The sequence below is a fragment of the Pinus tabuliformis genome, chromosome 8 (assembly GCF_031772625.1).
Source record: "Pinus tabuliformis cultivar Carrire ecotype Pingquan chromosome 8, CPIR1, whole genome shotgun sequence".
NCBI lineage: Eukaryota > Viridiplantae > Streptophyta > Pinopsida > Pinales > Pinaceae > Pinus > Pinus tabuliformis.
The window spans coordinates 1,678,617,256-1,678,627,588 of NC_142294.1; the positions used below are offsets into that span (position 1 = coordinate 1,678,617,256).

The 10,333-nt window shown below is 38.0% G+C and overlaps 2 pseudogenes; one reads left to right on the forward strand and one right to left on the reverse strand.

Annotated features, from left to right (window-relative positions):
- Positions 1 to 3,536: 3,536 nt before the first annotated feature.
- On the reverse strand, positions 3,537 to 4,263 carry LOC149242660 (3-dehydrosphinganine reductase TSC10A-like; annotated as a pseudogene).
- A 5,137-nt stretch (positions 4,264 to 9,400) lies between these two features.
- On the forward strand, positions 9,401 to 9,966 carry LOC149242661 (uncharacterized; annotated as a pseudogene).
- Positions 9,967 to 10,333: the final 367 nt, after the last annotated feature.

Genomic DNA, 10,333 nt, shown 5'->3' on the forward strand with positions numbered 1-10,333 from the left:
TCCCATATTTTAACCACCTTCTTAATGGCCCAAAGATTTTCCAGCATACACATCATGGGAGAAGGGGAATATGATATAGGCTTTGCCCAAGTGTTCTGCACCAGTTTTCCAAAATCGGGGTCCTCCAACCACAATCGATTGAATTTAAATGGCATCCCAAACCTAATATCCCCCCGGTGTTAGCTGAGAATAATGAGTTGGTGGTCGGATATGTAATTATCCACAATGTTCGATTGGACCAATCCAAGTCTCTCAACAACATGTTCCTGAAGTAGAAAACGATCTAATCTTTTAGCAACATAATCATTACCTGATCTCCCATTGTCCCAGGTCAGCGCAATCTTGCATGATCAGATGTCAATGAAGTTATAGTCAATGATGATGTCTTTTATCTGGGCACTAATAGGATCTATTATTCATTCCAGCCCCACACCTCATCCAAACCAGTAGTACAGTTCATATCCCCTGCCATGATCAGTGCGGAAATCTCCAACCTTTGTGTTCCCACTAACTTCCACCAAAAAGAGTCTCTATCCCTATATGAGGCATATATGTTCAGTATATGGATACACCCCAGCAAACCTCTAATATATCCAGCTAATAGAATATCGGCAAAACATGAGAATGCCATCATCCTTACCCATCGAGGATCCCATAAAGAAACTAAGCCCCTGAAAGGCCATCAGCATCAGTAGCCGCCATATACCAGTCAGGGAGCATCTTCCTAAAATATTTGATCACCTGGTGTGTTAGATGCATAGTCTCTTGCAGTAGAATGATGAAAGGGTGAGTCGTGAAGAATAAGCTCCTTTAGGGCCAAAAATTTGTGGGACGGCCCCAGTCCTTGAATGTTCATGGACATAATGTAATTCATGAAGGTCCGGGTATAGGATTTTCTGCTCTAAGGGCCTAGGGAGAGGAGGACGAAGCAATGGGGACATTTGTCAAGGAGTGAGGATCGAAAGACTCAAAAGGGATATTCCGGGGGCACCCCCTAAAATGTCGACTATCCCATTTCTTTTTCCAACGGAAAGTAATATTTCCAGCCAATAAAGGGTTAATGATAGGGGACATGGAGCTAGGTGGCTTATGGATAATAAGCGTATGTAATTCCAATGTCTTTCTTTGTATGAGAAATTCCAGGTCGTTGTCTACTGAGTTAGTAGGAGAGACAGCATGTGAAATGGGTGAAATAGGTCAATCTATGGATGGCAGAACTGGGAGAGTGGTGGCGGTGTGTAATAGGAGAAGGGATATATGAAAAATGAGATGTGGAAGGGATGTCAAGAGGTGACATATGAGTTGGCATAGAAATAATAGGGGTCGGTTTGGGGCATGTTAGAAGAGGGATCGTGGCTGACAGAGGCAGGGAAGTCTCCCCAACATCTAAGGTGCCAGAATCCTCGGATGTCCATGAGGAGGATTGAACAAAAATAGGTATGGAATCAACACAGATCAATGGATATGGATCAACAATAGGAGAAGTAGGGTTGAAATGATGATTACATGTAGGACTCATAACCATATTCGAATGATGTGTCCTGCCACGTCCAGTCGTCCAGATATCAAGTGGACCGCTAGTTTTCCCTTTTACATCACATATATGTCAATTGTGAGCCATGCGACGTCCTCCCCTCCTTCGTGGACATTGCGCCATAAGGTGACCAGTATGATGGCAGATAAGGCAGCAAAGTGGAACACGCCAAAAATCCAGACATTGCTGCAATTGTGTGTCCTCCAATTTAAGGCATTAATTCAAGTCTAAGGGCCTTAGCAAGCCCTTTCATGCATATTTAGTTGTAGAATAAATAGAAGCCCCACACTGTGCATATTTCAAAACACATAAAAGAGTGAATCCATTGAAATATATTTATATTGGAATGTGACAATATAATTTCAAGATTGTGAATTTTTGTTTATAAAAATATTTTTTTAATATATAAATAGATTTAACAGAAATAACAATAAACAAACTTTAACCTGAAACTCTGATCACAAAAAATAAAAACCATCTGCAACCCAAAAACCAATTCATGAATCATACCAGACCAACCAAAGAACTGACGAGAACAATAGACATGGGCGGTCGGGCATGGCCTTGGTCTGTGCGATGCTTCATCAAGCGAAGAGCAACATGCAGAGTGTTTACCATCCTTGATAAATTTGTGTTAATCGTCTCATGCAAATCTTTTATGGGAATTTCATCTATAAATCCAATTCTCACCCACCCAACATTGAAAACAACCACATCATTAGGTCTCCATTGAAAATATTGTTGTATTGCATTTGAAAGAGTTTCATATTCACTCACATTGGTTTTCTGCAAAAAGCTAAAACTTAATTGGATTGCCATTAACATAATGTAATTCATGAAGGTCCAGTTATAGGATTTTTTGCTCTAAGGGCCTGGGGAGAGGAGGACGAAGTAATGGGGACATTTTTCAAGGAGTGAGGATCGAAAGACTCAAAAGGGATATTCCGGGGGCACCCCCTAAAATGTCGACTATTCCGTTTATTTTTCCAACGGATAGTAATATTTCCAACCGATAAAGGGCTAATGATAGGGGACATGGAGCCAAGTGGCTTGTGGATAATAAGTGTATCTAATTCCAATGTCTTTATTTGTAAGAGAAATTCCAGGTCATTGTCTACTGAGTTAGTAGGAGAGACAGCGTGTGAAATGGGTGAAATAGGTCGATCTATGGATGGCAGAACTGGGAGAGTGGTGGCAGTGTGTAATAGGAGAAGGGATATATGAAAAATGAGATGTGGAAGGGACGTTAAAAGGTGACATATGAGTTGGAATAGAAATAGTAGGGGTCGGTTTGGGGCATGTTAGAAGAGGGATCATGTTTGACAGAGGCAGGGAAGTCTCCCCAACATCTAAGGTGCTAGAATCCTCGGATGTCCATGAGGAGGATTGAACCAAAATAGGTACGAACTCAACACATATCAATGGATATGAATCAACAACAGGAGAAGTAGGGTTGAAATGAGGATTACATGTAGGACTCATAGCCATATCCGCATGATGTGTCCTGCCACATCCAGTCGTCCAGATATTAGGTGGACCGCTAGTTTTCCCTTTTACATCACATATATGTCACTTGTGAGCCATGAGACGTCCTCCCCTCCTTCGCAGACATTGCACCATAAGGTGACCAGTGTGATGGTAGATAAGGTAGCGAAGTGTAACGCCCCAAAAATCCAGACATTTTTGCAATTGTGTGTCCTCCCATTTAAGGCATTAATTCAAGTCTAAGGGCCTCAACAAGCTATTTCATGCCATATTTAGTTGCAGAATAAATAGAAACCCCATACTGCGCATATTTAAAGACACATAAAAGAGTGAATCCATTGAAATAGATTTTTATTGGAACGTGACAATATAATTTCAAGACTGTGAATTTTTTTTATAAAAATATATTTTTAATATATAAATAGATTTAACAAAATTAACAATAAACAAAATTTAACCTGAAAATCTGATCAGAAAATATAAAAACCGTCTGCAACCCAAAAACTAATTTCATGAATCATACTAGACCAACCAAAGAACTGACGAGAACAACAAACATGGGCGGTTGGGCATGGCCTTGGTCTGTGCGATGCTTCATCAAGCGAAGAGCAACATGCAGAGTGCTTACCACCCCTGATAAATTTGTGTTAATCGTCTCATGCAAATCTTTAATGGGCATTTCATCTATAAATCCAATTCTCACCCACCCAGCATTGCAAACAACCACATCATTAGGTCTCCATTGAAAATATTATTGTATTGCATCTGAAAGAGTTTCATATTCACTCACATCGGTTTTCTGCAAAAAGCTAAAACTTAACTAGATTTTAGATTCTAAAAATATTTGGCTAAGGTACTTCAATAATAATAATAAAAAACAATGAGAAAAACATATCCATGTACCTTTGTGAATATTCTATTAGCACTGATTGTTTTATTATCGACAAAAAGACAATGAGAAAAACATATCCATGTACCTTTGTGAATATTCTATTAGCATTGATAGTTTTATTATCGACGAACTTGTCTATGGCCTTCTCCAGTTTGGCAGAGCTTCTGGCTATTAGAGTAACGAAAGCTCCTTGAGAGAGAGCCTATTTGGGAATAGCAAGGCCAATACCATTGGATCCTCCTGTTATTAGAACATGCTTCCCATGCACAGTTTTTAGACATGGCAAAGGCTTCCAGAGCAATGTTACCCCCAACAAAAATACTAAAAAGAAAACGAGTAATGATGAGTATAGTTGTAGCCAATTCCATCACGAGGAGAGGATCAGGGTTTTGGCAATGCCAATATTTCTTTAAACAAATGCAAGCACCTATGTATTTAGGTTCGAGAAGAGCTGGTCCTAGTTCTATTGAGAATTATATAGAACATTTATTACAGAATTGTTAGAGAATAATAATGTTATATGGTTGGGTTAGTGGGCTTTGTTAAAGAATAATAATGTTGTATGGTTGGGTTAGTGGGCTTTGTTAAAGAATAATAATGTTGTATGATTGGTTCAATGGGCTTTTAGTAAGGCAGATGTGATATCAATGTTGACAGTTGGCCACCAGGTACATTTAGACAAAGTTTCCATCTTGAGGTGTTACTATTCTGGGTAGAGGACATGGGCGGCCATTTCCATCCAACTGGCGTGGCAGCACTACAATGTGAGGTTAGCTGCCATTGGCTCCTCTTATCAATTTAATGCTTATTTTTTAGAGTGTAAAATACAATGTGTCATTTTTCATTGTTTAAATTGTATTTTTTTTAATATAGGACCAAATACAAATTTTAACCATAAAAACTTAATTTGTTTTCTATATATAGATATATATGAAGTTGATATCAAGATAAATTAGTTAACATAGATCTTCAAATAATTTATTTAACTCTCTTGTTGAAATATTTTTTAAAAGTATAAGATTTAAACATCTGATTTACACATTTCTTTTACTTCTAATTACTTTATAACACATTCATTTTTTTAATTATATTTTACATTATTTTTTATTTATAACATAATTTTTAAGTTTATTTTTGGATTGATAGTTGAAGAGATCTAATACAATCCAACCAACAACAAAGGTTTGGTGGAGCAAAATTAGAGTGCCCCAGAACACCATCAATGAGAGACTTTGAATCTCCATATATATGAATGCAGTCCAGAAGCCTCTTCTTGGTGAACCAGAGCAATCCCCATAGTGCCAATATCTCAGCTCTAGTATTTGTACCACTACCACCATGCCAAATTAATTTGTAATGTGTCATATTGTAAATTATGAGCCATGCCCCACAACCATAGAAGCCACCCTGTGCAACTCCATCAACAAAACCTATAGGAAACCATATATGTGGGGGAATAATCCGAACATGTAAATCTTTGATGGTCAGAGTGCAGTCCACTTGTGTGTCCATCCATGTCCCAATGTTGTAGCAGATTATGTGTACATTAATAGGAATACCGTAAAAAATGTAAAAGTTCCTTCTTCACGAGATCTACGAGAATAACAATAAAAGAATTGACTTATGCTGACCCCCATCGAGACCCACCAACAAAGGAATTTTTCAACCGAGAGAAACTGCCTATAAGGAAGGTGATGAAGTTGTAGAACCCATAGCCATACCTGCGAGGTTGTCTTGCATTGTAGGAAGAGATGTAGTTCTATTTCAATTGACTCTCGACATAGTGGGCACCACATAGGACCTTCGAATCCCCTCCTGCAAAGGTTTTCCGAAATCGGTATTTTATTATGCCAAGCCAACCATGTGAAGAGGATTATCTTCATGAGAACCCTCCACTTCCACACTTTCTTAAACCAACATGGGTTAGTTAAAGAAAATTTAGTGCACATAATATACCTGTATATGTTCGTGACCACCATAGCTCCTAGGTAAAGTTTCCTAGCCCATGTGAGAAAGTCCCCCCTCTCGGCTCTGCAAAGACCCGCTTGTCTAAGATCTTATACAAATTAATTCCAATCGACCGCTCAATGACCTTTTAAGATGATTTTTGGTGCCTCTTTCCAGATTGGATATTGCTTGCTCCAATGCCGAATGACATGTTCCAAGAAAATGTAACCCTTGACATGAAGAACATCTATGGTATCCTCTTGTAGTTGTAAAGTTGAATTGACACCCAAAACTTGGTTAATCCTGATTAAAATGTGATTTTCCTTGCAAAATGACCATCTGAGCCTTTGTAAAAACCAACATTTCACTTTGTGAAAACTCAACCAAATGTAAGATCCAGATTTGATGCCTATATTACCCCCTTTGTACTAATCAAATATGCTCTTCCCTTTTAGGTACTTCGCCAAAATGATATCCCTCCATATACCTTCACTGTATAGATCCCTCCATAGAGATTTAATCAGTAGAGCCCACCCAAAGACTCTCATATCCAAGATGCCCCAACCTCCACATTCCTTCGGATGAATGATTGTTTCCCAATTTATCAAATTATATTTTCATGACTCTCCAGTACCCGACCATAGGAAGCGAGAGAGTATAAACTAGATTCTCAGAATAATTGATGACAAAAGTGGAAAAAGATGGGCCCAATATATAGATATTTATTGTAGAATATGTTGTATGAGTGTATATCTCCCTCCTAAGGAAATCCACCTATGAGTCCAATAATTCAATCTATATTGAACTTTTTCTAGAAGCTAAATCCAATATACCGACCTGTAATTGTTTGGATTTAATATGAAGCCTAGGTATGTGAATCAATCGAATAGTGGTTTGGAACCAACACCAAAAATACCTACAATGAAATCTATCTCATTCCTGTCACTATTTTAAGAGAGAAGTAATGACTTACTACCATTGAGCACCAACCCAGATGCCTCCCCATATCACACAAAAATATAATGAAGTTCCATCCATTGTGATCTAGGGACCATCCCAAAGGTATAGTTTGGCACTATTGTAGCACCAAAAATGTTGCAAGAGAACTACATGTCTACCACCCACAAGTAGAATAATATTTCCATCAGATTGCTTGGAACTAATTACGTTTTACCTTGGTTGTTTCTTAATTGGATGTTGGAATGTGAAAGCTAGAATGTGTACAGTTTTGATAGTTGTCACTGAAACAATGATACCATTGTTTATCCAATTATGTGTTAATTATTCTGATTTTTTTTGTAGTTTTCATTGGTTTGAATGTGTTATTCATATTCGTAGTCCAGGGGTTTGTAGATTAAAATAAATAAGAGTAGTTAATAGCCTTTTTCTTGTAGATTAAATACTCTTTTGCTGATCAAATATTTATCACAAATATTTTAAGTGGACACTCCACCCATTATCAATATTATATGATAATAGTCTACTAGGCTCAAATCAACCATGTATTATCAAATTACATCAAGTTTTTTAAGCAACAAAATTAAACCCAACTTATTGTGAAAACATTTAGGGGGTATGGTAGAGCCATAGTTTCCTTTATGTAAGAGTAACCTTTCTCATGATTCATCCATTCCTAAGATTGTACTACTACTACTCTGTTGTGAAAGGATTGGACCTAGGCATTCAACCTACTCAATATCATGATATACTACAGAGTCAAGACTCTTTGCTAACTAGTAGGCGTGTTGTAATTATATATTCCATCCTAGTCTTTGAGCTTGTGTAGGAGTTTCATAGAGAAACATGTCAAGTAAAACCTTTTCAGCTGCAACTGATTGTGAAGTGCATGCAGAAAATAGAGAGACATGGTGTGGCAAGTTAATCCTTGTTGAATCATCAGATGGATACCTATGAGATTTTTTCCACAATAGTAAATCTATCCTAAAATTGATTAACAACCAATCAAACCATTAGCAGAGTCTGAAACCATTCATTTATTTTTCATGAGTAACATTCAAAATTTTTAGCTCTTTATTTTATTGTAATTAATTATTGAATTTAGGAGACTTTTGATTATTTGTCACTCAAACTTCTAGCATTTTATTGTATTGCAATTGAAGTTGGTTGTGTTATTCATATTGGTAATCCAGGTTTGACGTCCTTAAAAATCTGAAGGGACTTTCATATGGATTTTCTCAAGTCAATATATTTATCTTTGTTTGACAATTTTTTGTTCCTGGTAGATATACCCACCTTGGTGTGGCCATTTCCAAGCATTAGAACCTACATGTTATCACTGAAAATTCTAATGCCAAAATTTCAAAACCGCTCACATTAGTTTGATGCGCATAAAGCCTTTTTGTAGTTTCACAGCGCAACATGTTTTAGGCTGCGCTACAAAATTGGGGATTTGTTCGAATCCATAGCAACTGTCATGCAAAATAGCTCTAGGGTGGATGCATTTTACATGAGGCATGCTCTCAAGCTCCTGCGTGTATGCTTGTCATCAGTTCTGAATCTGAAGGGAAATCTCCTAATACTTCTGAGCAGTTAAAAGATTCAGCGTTCAAGGTCAATATGGAGTATTAAACATCCAACTCTTGCTCCTGCTGTAAAGATATACTCTCTTCTTCATGATATACTATCTCCCAAGGCATAGTTAACATTGTGCAGCTACTTCCAGACTGCTGCTAGGAAGAGATCAAAAAGACACATGGCAGAGACAGATGAGTTTGTGACAAATAGAAATGAAGGTGTTTTGATGGATGCATTAACTGTTTCAACAGCATATTTGAAAATGAAGGCATTGTGCATGAATATTTGTAATGAACTACGCACTGATATTGAGATCCACAATCAACATATACTCCCAAGCTCTCTAGATCTTCCAAATATTTGTGCTTCCATATACAGTGTGGATCTTTGCAATCGACTACGGGCTTTTCTTGTTGCATGCCCACCATCAGGCCCTTCTCCGCCTATGGCAGATCTTGTTATTGCAACAGCGGACTTTCAGAGAGATCTAGCTAACTGGAATATCTGTCCGGTAAAGGGAGGGGTTGATGCAAAGGAGTTGTTTCACTTATACATAATCCTATGGATTTAGGGCAAACGGCTTTCATTGCTTGATTCCTGTAAGCTTGATAAGGTCCGTTGGACAGGTGTCACAACACAACATTCAACAACACCATTTGTCGAGAAGATGTATGAACGCATTAAAGAGACTTTAAATGAATATGCAATCATTGTTTGCCGCTGGCCCGAGTATACATTTTCTCTAGAGACTGCAATATCTGAAGGTAAAGAAGAAATGGCATCACATATAATCACAAAATTGAGAGAGACAGTCTAAATTCAAGGAGACCCAATGGAAAGACTTGCAGCTTACATGGTGGAGGGTCTTGCTGCACGAATAGAATCTTCAGGAAACGGAATATACAAAGCTTTGAATTGTAAAGAGCCACCAAGCACTGATACTTTATCTGCCACGCAAATGTTATTTGAAGTTTGCCCATATTTCAAATTTGGTTGCATGGTGGCCAATGGTGAAATTTGTGAAGTTCAAAGATCTCAGAGACCGATTAAAGGGTAGCAGCAGGTTCTTTCCAGGATCAAACAAAGTATTACAGATTGCATTGGGGTCGCACAGCTGCTGATGAAGTCAAGGACGGTATTCATAAAGCTAGTGAGATGTTACATGGTGAATGTGGTCTATTCTTTACCAATCTACCAAAAGAAGAGGTTATGAGAATTTTTGAAACTTTTGAAGAGCGTGATTTTGCAAAGAATGGATCACTTGCAACAGAGCAGCCGTTGAGAAAACGGTTGAGTTGAATGAAGGTCCTTTGGAACAATTCACGCATGAGATGGAACCATTTCTGCGGAAGCAGGGGATGCCAGTTCGATTAAATAAAGGTGTGATAGAATTAGTGGCAGATCATGTAGTTTGCTGAGAAGAAGAGCCAATATCACCCGAAGCATCTCGCATACTACATTTAATGGGTGTTCAATGGCTACATTCCACCTCAACCTTGTATGCCGGTGGAGTCCTGATGAGTTTGAGATTTACAGAGATCATGGTGTGGCAAATCCTTCAGATGGTTCGTAGTGTATGCATTAAGCATCAAATTCTTTTACAAGTTTTTGGTTCACGGTATTATTTTAATGTAATACCTCAAGTTCCTTTTGGCATAAATATTGGCTTATGAATGGGAGAACTTCTGAGAATAGTTTTCTCATTCTAGTGTTACTAGAGTTATTGGTTTGTAATATAGGTAACAAGCTCATGTTGGTGTAGCTCTTTTAAATACAATCGCACCTGCCCAATCATCCCAAAACTCTACGTTGGCACAATCGTAAAATTCTGGGCAGGTAAACCCATGAATAAGGAGCAGAATATCACTATCCGGTCGTCTGGAGGACTGACAGAAGACAAGATACAGAAAATGGTGAGAGAGGCTGAGATGCATGCGCAA